Source organism: Rutidosis leptorrhynchoides, chromosome 4 (assembly GCF_046630445.1).
Source record: "Rutidosis leptorrhynchoides isolate AG116_Rl617_1_P2 chromosome 4, CSIRO_AGI_Rlap_v1, whole genome shotgun sequence".
Classification (NCBI taxonomy): Eukaryota; Viridiplantae; Streptophyta; class Magnoliopsida; order Asterales; family Asteraceae; genus Rutidosis; species Rutidosis leptorrhynchoides.
In genome coordinates, this window is record NC_092336.1 from 259887998 (window position 1) to 259900280 (window position 12283).

At 35.5% G+C, this 12283-nt stretch overlaps 1 non-coding gene across 1 annotated transcript; it reads right to left on the bottom strand.

The window, feature by feature from the left end:
• Positions 1 to 2909: 2909 nt before the first annotated feature.
• On the bottom strand, positions 2910 to 3015 carry LOC139846054 (small nucleolar RNA R71). The gene has a single exon (XR_011758800.1). It is a non-coding gene; the product is annotated as a small nucleolar RNA R71 (small nucleolar RNA).
• Positions 3016 to 12283: the final 9268 nt, after the last annotated feature.

Genomic DNA, 12283 nt, shown 5'->3' on the forward strand with positions numbered 1-12283 from the left:
CCTACTACTTCAAAGATACATGTTAAATACGGAGTAGCAGTCAGTGTACAAAGTGTGCAGACAACAACATTTTTCATACAACAATTACTATACACAAGTTAATATCATTCTGTAAAATTAGTTTCAAGGTTCAATATTTAGTATAGTTCAAATATTAAGGGTGTATTGTTCGTGATTAAGGGTGTTATTATTGTAATTTTCTACCGTTTGAAGTTAATGAAAGTGAAGAATTTTTAGTAAGTTTACTCTGTTAAAATTATCGTTGTTATTATGTTTACATATCTATATTTTTATGTTTACCCTAGTGTAATGAATAGCTAATTTTCCATAGTGTTTGCTTAGATGTAGAGCCCCTAGTGAAATGGATTGTTATCAATTGTAAAAGTTAAAATGTAACTTAGGTATTTTTAATATTGAGCCTAGTTAAAAGAACCATTATTGTGTAATTAGGTATTTAACCCTTGCCACTTAATTTATTAAATTTAAATAACGAAAGTTGTTTTTATTTATATAAATTAAGCTTCAACATTAAAATGATCTAGACGAAATTATGGATAAATTATTAACACCAATTTAGAAATAAACTTCGGTGGTTTGGGTAATATCAATAATTATATGATAGTGAAATTGTAAAAAGGGAAACCGTTACGATTTGGGTATTGGCGAAAGTCAAAACTAGGCTAGGTCTCAATTTAAATACTTAGGGAATAGTAGCTATCTAAAAAAAGAATCCGATGAAAATTAGATTTTATTTAGTTAGTCGTAACCTTATATTTACTCGAAAGAAAAATATAAAGTTAATACTAAAACATTTTAATAGGGCTTAAAACTCAAAACAATCCATGGACCTAGGGGTGACACATTTAAGTAAATACTCCCATTTATCCCATTCATATTTATTGTAAAAGTATTATTATTATTATTTACGAATTATTATTACAAAATATAAAAAGAATACATAAAAACACTCGAATCTGTACCAGTTAGTTTTGTCACATCGTATTACTCATACGCGAATCGTGTATGGTCTACACGAAACGCGTATGCCTGTAAATCAAACTGTACGATCAGAATCACACAATTCGCGTAGGTTTTAAATTATACACGATACGCGTATAAATACGCGAAACGCGTATGTACAAGACACGGCTACAGTACCAGTTAGGGCAAAATTAGGGTTTTAGTTATTTTAATTATTATATTTAAGTTATTATTACATAATTTATATTACTTATTATAAAATACTTTAATACATGTTTTAACCTTATAATTAGTGTTAATTAAAAGTTTATAATTTATAATTAGTTTGTAATTAGTTAAATTACTATTCCTAATAATTTATATTAATATAATTAAAACTTATCATTTAGTTAATTTAAATAAGTTTATATTATAATTACTCAAAACAAAATTCTAAACATATAGTTTTATTAAAAATTACTATTTTACTAATTACCATCTAGTAATATAATTAATGCATCATAATTAGCATAATTTCATTTAGTTCCTTTTTAAGTTATTTATTGTAATCTTGTAATTTTATTTATGAAGTAAATTAGTTAAGTTATTTTCTGTTACTGTTATATTATAAATTCCTAATCCAAAACCCCCTTTAATTAAGTTTGACATCAAAGACTATTAAAAACCATTAAACACTCCATCTCCCTGTGGAACGAATCGGATTTACCAACAAACTAAACTACATGAATAGGACTAGTTGCCTATATATGTGTGAAATCAACCTGAATTCAATAAAATACCACATATACAATAAATCAATTCGTGTAACAAAACAACTCAAATCCGTTCATAAATAAAGGTTACGTTTCGCAACATCAACTTTTTGGCGCCGCTGCCGGGGAGTTGGCAGTTAAATAAATAGATAATTTTTCTGATTCGTAGTAGTAGTTGGATTTGTACGTGGACCGGGTTGTTGGATCACCAATTTTATTGGTCAATAGAAGGATCCTGCCCCTCTGCTGCATCTTTTGGCTATTCGAAATGTGGGCAAAATCAGAAGGAAAATCTGTTTGTTTAAGGGTTTTTATCATTGTTTTTATGTTATTCGATCCTCTCGAGGAAATTCATTTCCAAGAAAGTTCAAAGTTTATGAATAAATCCTTTAGTTCTTTGTACAATTTCCCAAATTGTATGATCCGTTCAATCCTAAACTCGTTAAACTTAATCCGGAACCTCAAAGAACTAATAAAGGACAAAAACAACAAAAAGAAATAGGAAGTACTAGTAATTTTAAAACACCGAAAAACACTAAAAAAAGAGAAACAAATAGGTAACCCTAGATAAACCTTTAGTGAAGTGATCTCATAATAGAAATTAATGTATAAACTTACGTTCCTCCAACGCTGAATTAACTCCTTCACATCCTGAACCCGAAAGAAAATTCCACGAACGCTTAAGAGCTCAAGAAGTAGAATCTCTTGCTAAAAATTTAGAGTCACTTTCCTTAGAATCCGACTCTGAACCAATTATTCAACCAATCATAGAGCCGATTATTAAAGAAGAAGAAGAAATGGCTGATACAAATCAAACGATGGAAGCATTAATGAAGGCCACAAGAAAAGGTCAAGGCCACGCAATCATCCAACCCATGATGAGTGATGGCTTTGAAATAAAAGGTCAATTTTTACACATGGTGACTAATACATGTCAATTCGGTGGAGCCCCAAATGAGGATGCTAACGAGCATCTTCGTAAGTTTGTAAGCATTTGCAAGCTTTTCAAAATCAAAGATGTCACCGATGAAGTTGCATGTTTAAAAATCTTTCCATGGTCCTTAAAAGATGATGCAAGAGATTGGCTAGAATCATTACCAGAAGGTTATATTGAAAACTGGAATGATATGATGGATAAATTTTTGTCAGAATTCTTTCCTGCTTCAAAAGCAGCAAAATTACAAAGTGACATAAATCACTTTAAACAAAAGACTAATGAAACTCTTTATGAAGCTTGGACCCGATTCAATAAAATGCTTCGAATATGTCCTCAACACGGGTTGAATACATTCCAAAAGGTCCAAATATTCTATAAAGGAGTCAATGTGGCAACTAGAAAAGATATAGATGTTGCAGCCGGAGGTTCGATCATGAAGAAAACACCTGAAGACGCTCACACAATCATTGCTGATTTAGGTTCCCATTCTCATAATTGGCATCAAGAAATAGAATTTTCTAGATCATCAAATGTTGCTAGTATTGAAAGCAATGATGAAATTGCTTCTTTAAAAGTTCAAATAGCAAATCAAGCAAGGCAAATCGAGAAAGTAACCAAGGAAATGCATGCTATCAGAGTAGGATGTGAACTATGCCAAGGTCCCCATCTTACTAGAGATTGTGATCAAAGTACAATGGAAGAGCAAGCAAATTTCTTAGGTTACTTACGAAAAGGTGAAATGAACTTCAGTGATTTTCCAGCTATAGAAGCAAACAACCGAAAATATCCTCCTATAAACAGCTATCAAGTAGGAGGACCTTCAGGATCAAATAATAATAACTATCAAAATAATAATAACTATCAAGGAGGAAATCCAGGTTACCAAAATAACTGGAATTTCCCAAATCAAAATCAAAGAAATCCGCCACCAGGTTATAATAACCGAAATCAACCTCAACGAAATTATCAAAATAATTTCCAACATATGCAACCACAACCATTAGCAATTATGCAACCTCAACCTGAGAGGAAATCTGGTTTAGAAGATCTCTTAAGAGATTTTATGGTTAAACACGAGCAAAATGCAGAGCTCCAAACTCAGCAAATCCAAAATCAACAAGCCACAATACAAAACTTAGAAAGGGATGTTGGAAGGATATCACAGTTACTATCAGAGAGACCACCAGGTACTCTCCCCTCAAATACTCAAGTGAATCCTAACAACCCCCAAACAAGGAACGAGCATGTAAATGCTATAACTACTAGAAGTGGTTTAACTACTAAACCGGAGACTCTTAAGTCCCCGGAAGTTCCTTTATGTCCTTCTGTTTTACAAATACCGGTTGATGAAAATGAGCAAGTTGATAAAGAACAAGAGAAAGATGATCCACCTGAGGTCATACCAAAGAAAAGTGAAGAACCACCAGTAAAGGTGCATAAGGAACCTATTCCTTACCCAAAAGCATTAAAGAAAGACAGACTCGCAAGGCGGTATGAGAAATTTGCGGACATGATTAAGCAAATTAGCATTAACATACCACTCGCGGAGGTTCTTAGGGATATGCCCAATTACGGGAAGTTTTTAAAGGATCTCATATCCTCGAAGGGTAAATACCACGACGTTTCTGCCACATTCCTCCATGAGGAATGTTCGGCCATCTTAAAGAAACAAAATGTACCTCCAAAATTAGGAGACCCTGGTAGTTTTATCATACCATGTATGATGGGTGATTCGGTGGTTTACGATGCACTAGCCAACCTAGGTGCAAGTGTTAACTTAATGCCTTACTCGTTATATTTAAAACTTGACTTAGGAGACTTAAAACCAACCCGAATGGGTATTCGATTAGCAAACCAATCATTTGATACTCCCATAGGTATAGCCGAGGATATACTTGTAAAAGTTGGCTCACTTATCTTTCCCGTCGACTTTGTTATTCTAGAAATGCAAGAGGACACAAAAGTTCCTATCATTTTAGGACGTCCTTTCCTAAACACTGCAGATGCTATCATTAATGTCCAAAAAGAACAATTGAGTCTAGGTGTGGGAAACGAGAGAATAATTTGTCACATTGACAAAGCCATGAAAAGACCCACTTCCGCCGATGACTCTTTTTTTCAAATTGATGTTATAGATCTTTGTGTCGAGAATGAATTGAAGGAGCTACTTGAAATTGATATCCCGGGGTTAGCCCCGGTAAGTGAGAATGAATACTTCAATATTGATAAAGATTTTGATGAGTTGATGAAGGTGGTCACGGATGACGAGACCATAATAGAAGAAATTCCCATGGAAGAGGAATCGTTTGAGGAAATCAAAAATGAAGATAGATTTCGTATAAAACATTCCTTAGAAGAACCACCCGTACTAGAGCTTAAAGAGCTACCCAAACACTTGGAGTATGCTTATCTCGAAGGTACATCTAAATTACCAGTAATTATTGCTTCACATCTTTCAGATAATGAGAAGGATAAGCTAATCTCTGTATTAAAAACCCATAAAAAGGCTATAGCCTGGAAAACAACCGACATTCCGGGAATAAACCCGTCTTATTGTACACATAAAATTCTCCTTGAGAATGACTACAAACCCGTAGTACAAAGACAACGCAGGCTAAATCCCAACATGAAAGAGGTTGTTAAAAAGGAGGTCGTCAAGCTTCTTGACCCCATCTCCGATAGTCCATGGGTTAGTCCAGTACAAGTAGTACCCAAAAAGGGGGGTACAACCGTTATATTAAATGAAAAGGACGAACTCGTCCCAACTAGAACAGTTACCGGCTGGAGAGTCTGTATTGATTACAGACGTCTAAATGATGCCACTAGAAAGGATCATTTCCCGTTACCTTTTATTGATCAAATGCTTGAACGATTAGCGGGAAAAGAATATTATTGCTTTTTAGACGGTTTCTCCGGTTACTTCCAAATTCCAATTGATCCCAACGACCAAGAAAAGACCACATTCACTTGTCCTTTCGGTACCTTTGCCTATCGCCGCATGCCGTTTGGTTTATGTAATGCACTCGGAACCTTTCAAAGGTGCATGATGGCAATCTTTGATGACATGGTAGAGGATTGTATGGAAGTCTTCATGGATGACTTTTCCGTATTTGGAGACTCCTTTGAATCGTGTCTTTTAAACCTTGAACGTATGCTTATCCGATGTGAGAAAGCAAACTTGGTCCTAAATTGGGAAAAATGCCACTTCATGGTGAAAGAGGGCATTGTACTTGGTCACAAAATATCTCGTGCGGGAATAGAGGTAGATAAAGTTAAAATTGAAGTTATCTCTAAGCTACCTAAACCATCAAATGTTAAAGCAATTAGAAGCTTTCTTGGTCACGCAGGATTTTATAGGCGATTTATCAAAGATTTTTCTAAAATCGCCCGCCCATTGACCAAACTTCTTGAAAAGGATGCTCCATTTGACTTCGATTCTAATTGCGAGAATGCATTCTCGATTCTAAAGTCAAAACTCACACAAGCTCCCATTATGGTATCTCCGGATTGGAGCATGCCATTTGAGCTAATGTGTGACGCAAGCGATTATGCTTTAGGTGCTGTCTTAGGACAACGTCCGGATAATCATTTTCTCCCGATTTATTATGCAAGTAAAACTCTAACAGGAGCCCAAATTAATTATACCACCACGGAAAAAGAACTCCTAGTGGTTGTTTATGCATTCGATAAATTTCGGTCATATTTGGTGTTGTCCAAGACCATTGTTTACACGGACCATTCGGCACTTAGGTATTTATTCTCGAAACTAGATGCAAAACATCGTCTCATACGTTGGGTTCTTTTACTTCAAGAATTTGACATTGAGATACGTGACAAGAAAGGAGCTGAGAATCTAGCTGCCGATCATTTATCCCGACTTGAAAACCCCGAATTAGATAAACTTGATGACACAATCATCAAGGACACATTTCCTGATGAATCTCTAATGAGGGTTGAAAAAGAATCTTAAATCCCATGGTTTTCCCATTTTGCAAACTATCTTGCTTCAGACATTCTACAAAAAGGACTTACTTATCAGCAAAAGAAGAAATTCTTTGCGGATTTAAAGTCTTATTTCTGGGAATACCCAGACCTATTTCGTGTTGGTGCGGATCAAATAATTCGCCGTTGTGTGTACGGACAAGAAGCTCAACAAATTCTTGAGCATTGCCATCAAGGGCCAACCGGCGGTCATTTCGGACCAAACCACACTGCAAGAAAAATCCTTGAATCGGGCTTTTATTGGCCCACGATCTTTAAAGATGCCCATGATTTCGTTCGGACTTGTAACGCATGCCAACGAACGGGTAACATCACGAAAAAGGATGAGATGCCTCAAACCGGCATCCAAGTTTGTGAAATCTTTGACATTTGGGGAATCGATTTCATGGGACCCTTTCCAAGTTCACATAAGTGCAAGTACATACTAGTAGCCGTTGACTATGTATCCAAGTGGGCTGAAGCAAAAGCTTTGCCTACAAATGATGCTAGGGTGGTGGTAAACTTCTTGAAAAATCTCTTCTCACGCTTTGGAATCCCAAAAGCACTCATATCCGACCGAGGAACACATTTTACCAACAACCTTCTTGAAAAGGTGTTGAAGAAGTATGGCGTAACTCATCGTTTCTCTACTTCGTACCACCCGCAAACAAGTGGTCAAGTGGAGAACACAAATCGTGCCTTAAAACGCATACTTGAGAAGACGGTTAATAACAACCCTAAAATCTGGCAACTCAAGTTAGATGACGCGTTGTGGGCTTTTAGGACTGCGTATAAAACACCAATAGGTACCACACCATTTAGACTTGTATACGGTAAAGTGTGTCATCTACCTGTTGAAGTTGAACACAAGGCATACTGGGCTATGAGAGAATGTAATACTGACCTTGTACAAGCCGGAGAAAATAGGTTATTACAACTTAACGAACTAGATGAATTAAGATTACAAGCCTACGAAAATTCTAAAACATATAAAGAAAAAACTAAAGTATGGCACAATGCACGATTAAAAAAGAAAGAATTTGAACAAGGGGATAAAGTATTGGTATTCCAATCACGTTTCAAGTTTTCACCTGGTAAACTTAGATCCCGATGGAATGGGCCATATATAATAAAACAGGTTTTTCCATCAGGATATGCAGAGTTGTATGGTAAAGACGGTGGAACTTTCAAAGTGAACGGACACAGACTCAAGTTATACTTTGAAGAAATCAATTCTACGGAAAGAGACGAAACAACCTTCTACCCTAAGGACAAATAAATTCAGGGTAACTCTAAGGTTTTAAACTCCATTCTCGATTTTTATTCTTATCTTTAAGAGTGGGGTTAGATTGGTCTTTCCCTAGTAGACCCTAAAGAACTAGTCTTCTCCCTCCATTCTACCTTTTTAATTTCTTTTTGTTTTTATTGTGTAATTTCAAGATGCGCAGTCAGTATATCTACAACCATTTCATTTTAAAGTGCGATAAGATTTTACCGAGGGATGTGGTGTTAGATATTAAGAAAAGATGCGAGAAGGCGAGGAAAGAAGAAAGACAGAAACTAAATGAGACAAACTATGCAAGAGGAAAATCTAAATCAGCTAAAAGGCGTAGAGCACGTCATTTGGGTAAATGTGTGAAATGTGGAAAACCGACTCACTCCGGAGATTGCCCAAAGAACCAAACGGACTCTAATTACGAGTACGTAACCTTATGCCGAGAAGGGCCTTTAAAATGTGCAGAAGAAAACCTCTTAAACCAGCGAGGTTACGCCTACGAAGCAATGGGGAGCGAAATAATGCGACTCCACTACGAGGCGAGCCAACGTGGCTTCACTCTTTAAATCTTTTTCTCGCCAATTGTGTGTTTGTGCATTTTTGTGTGTAATGTTTTGGTGTGTTTGGTTTATTTTTGTTTGTTGTATGTTCTATTAAAACGGTCTACCATTTAAAAGTGATGAACCTTGAGTTCAATATGTTTTCATTAAAAACGATAAATGTTAAGTGTTACAACTGAATTATCGTTTTTCAAATTGCACGAAATTTCTTATTGGATTCATGAGATATCTGTTAAATAGTAAACCACGAAAACAAAATAAAAATTTTTAAAAAAAAAAAAATCCTTTCTACTAAATTGAAGGTGAAACGCCTTGAGTTTAACTTGTTTCTTTGAAAATGAAAATGTTTAGGTGTCACAACTGAATTTTCATTCTTCAAATTGCACAAAATTTTTTGTTAAATTCTAAAAGTCTACAGTAGATTGCAAAATATACCTTTTTATCAATAACCGTAAAAATATATAACTTGTAAATCTTTGTCGTGGATAATGATAGGTTTGACGACCGAATTTATCTCTACCTAATCGATAGGAAACAAAGTTTTAAGTTTGAAAATTAGTTGATCTAGGGGTATAAAAAAAAAAAAAATACAGACAAAGCATACGCGAATCGTGTAGACCTACACGAAACGCGTGGAATACAAAGCTTACGCGAATCGCGTAGACCTACGCGAAACGCGTAAGGTCAAAAATAGCTGAACATAACAGATCGAGCAGCAGACAGTTTTCACACTCCCATTTTTTTTATTTCTGCTGCTGTGACGAAAACCCAACACAAAAACCCGAAAATCACACCCAAAAACTTAAATTAACACTTCCAATCTTCTCCAATTCTTCAATCTTTCAACATGCCTAGATTGGTAAGGGTCCTAAACCCATTTTACTTAGTGTTCTTCAAGTTTTTCATTATTTTTCTTTATAGCTTTAATCCGATTTATATGCATGTTTTTGTTGAATTTTGCTTGATTAATGCTATGTCTATATTGTTAGTAGGATAATAAACCCGATTAGCATAAAAAAATGATGTTTAATTGGTTATTGAAAATTAGGGTTTATACAAAATTGGGGAAAATTAGGAAATTGATACTGAGGTGTGTTATTTTGGTTGTAATTAGTTGTTTTTGAGTGTTTTGTTAGTAGTTAGAACTTTTGAACATGATTTTGATTGTTTGACTGTGTGATTTTTAATTTTAGCCTAAATTTGTTAATTTTTTGCAAGTTCATTTTAATGAATCAAGTATGAACTTTAATGCTATTAAGGATTGTTTAGAAGTTGAAATACACGCAATGTGATTGAGTTGAATTAGATACACTTAGATAAATTGCGTGTTTTCACTTGTGAATTAAACTTTGCATATGAAACTTGATTTTTGAATTATGATTTTTGGTTTGTTTCTGCTTTATTTTGAATTATAGAACTAAATCTTCCAATGTTGTTGAAATAGATTGATTCATGTGGTGATGAAACAAGCTTGTTTGTTGAATTTAAACTCTTTGCTAACATTGACACATCCTATTGGGATGATTTCCTTGTTTTTAAAATGTTATGCAGGGACCATTTAGAATGAGGGCATTTAACCAACAACAAGCACAAGATCAAGTTACCCCCGAAATGGAGCAAAAGCTCTTGAACCTACACCCGATCCTGCAATTTCCTAACGAATTACATCAAAGGGTGCAAAAAGTTAAGGATTTACTCATTCTGGTAAATCGAACCATCTCTCCAGTTTACGTTGTTGATTGGGATCCCCTAGGAGACCCAGTCAATTTAGATACACCGATAAGGGAAATTTTAACCCAAAGTTTCACGAATGAATTTGGGGAAATTAGGTATTATAATGACTTTGAGAGATTGTTTAGGTTAAATTCTCCTGTATATAGAGAATGGTGTTTAGAATTTTATTCTACCGTTAGGATGAATATACACCCGGAAAATATCGAAGATACTAGTTTCCTACAATTTAGATTGGGTGGTGTAGATAGATTAATGTCCCTAGGCGACATGACTATGGCCTTAGGGATTTATGACGGTAATGAGATGAATGCTCCAGGTTTTTGGGAATATATTTTTACAGGAGCTAGGTATACAGGAGATTATGATTCTTTGAGTGTCTGGCGCTCTTTTTCCCAAAAGAATACTTATGTAGCAGGCCAAGAATCATACCTTAAGATCACTGATGTTCGCTATCGAATAATTCATAAATTTATAGCGAACACAATTAACCAAAGGGCATTCCTTAATACAGATAAGATTAATTATGTTGACCTTTGGTATTTAGATGCAATCAGAGATAGGGATACATTTATTAGTATACCCTATGGAGTGGCCTACTTTTTAGCCCACTTTGGTAAGGGTGCTCGAGGATCCAGTGACATGTCGGGGGGTCACTATGTCACGTGTTTGGCAGCCTGGTTCGGTCTCGACCCGAACGAATTTGACCCTCCAATCCAACCAATAGATCAACCGGTTCGTAATTTGGGATTGGAGGTGTATAGGACAGCTAAGGCTATACGTGTAAAGTGTGGGGTACGTAGTTTAAGGCAACAGGAAGTTGCTGCTCACGCACCTATGGAGGAGGATGATGAACCCGCGAGGGAAGCTAGGAGGAGACGCAGAGAGACAGATCAGGCTAGCTCGTCTCATACAGGTACTTCTGATTTCGATATGCTCCAAAACTCGTTTAACGCATTGAGTTTAGATGTACGTAATTCATATCAAAACTGGGGAGCGAGATCAGAAGATCAGTACACTGCTTTATCTCGGCAATTAGGGGACATTAGGCATACCCAGCTAGATCAATATAATATGCTGTCCAACATCCGATATGATCAGAGGGGAATGGGAAATCAATTAGAATGGGCGCACCAACAGGCATATCTATACGCGTCTAACCCGCAAGCTTACGCACCCTCAGCCTTTCCATCATATCCCCCATGGCAGACACCCAATGACCCTCTACCTCCACCCTATGACCATAACGCCGCCATAGCCGCGAGTCAGGATGCATATAGGCGTTTCTACGAGGAACAAAGCCTAAATGAGCAACGGCAGCGACAGCAACAGGAGGAGGGCGAACGAGGAGGACCATTTTGGAGCCCATTTGACTAGTTCTATTGTTTTAAACATTTTTATTTTTATGGTGTGTAATAACATTATTGTATGGTGTGTTTTAATACTTTTATGTTTCTTATGTTTTATTATATATTAGCAAGAAAGTAGTGTGGGGTAAAATTGTTTTGTACGATTGATGTACAACCCCATGTTTTGTGTGCTTTTACATGGTTTTGACAGGTACAGAAGAAAATGCAATTAGACGAAACGAAACATCGAATTACATTATGATACAAACGTTGGATAAAATCATAGGTAAAACAATTTGAAAATCCAAATCGGTTAACAAAGGAAGTTCCAAATATTCTACACTTTTTGTCCTCTCAAATTTATACATTATTATCTGATTTTATGTAATGAGGACATTACATAATCTTAAGTGTGGGGTGGGAATATATAAATTCTCGAGAACTTATAAGTTATTGGTTTTTATGAAAATTTGAAAAACTTTAAACAAATATAACAAATAAATTTTTAAGGTAACTACGAGCGATTAAAGCATAGGTGTCAAAAACCGAAATTATCGTCTCAATACATTAAAAACGCATAAGTTTATTTGTTTAAAACCTATAAAAGAAAACCAATTATAACAAGAATTTATAAAATCTTATGTTGAGAACCATTTATCACATGTTTCTATGAAGTTATTGCAGATATCATTGTTTTGGAACGTATAAACCTGAAT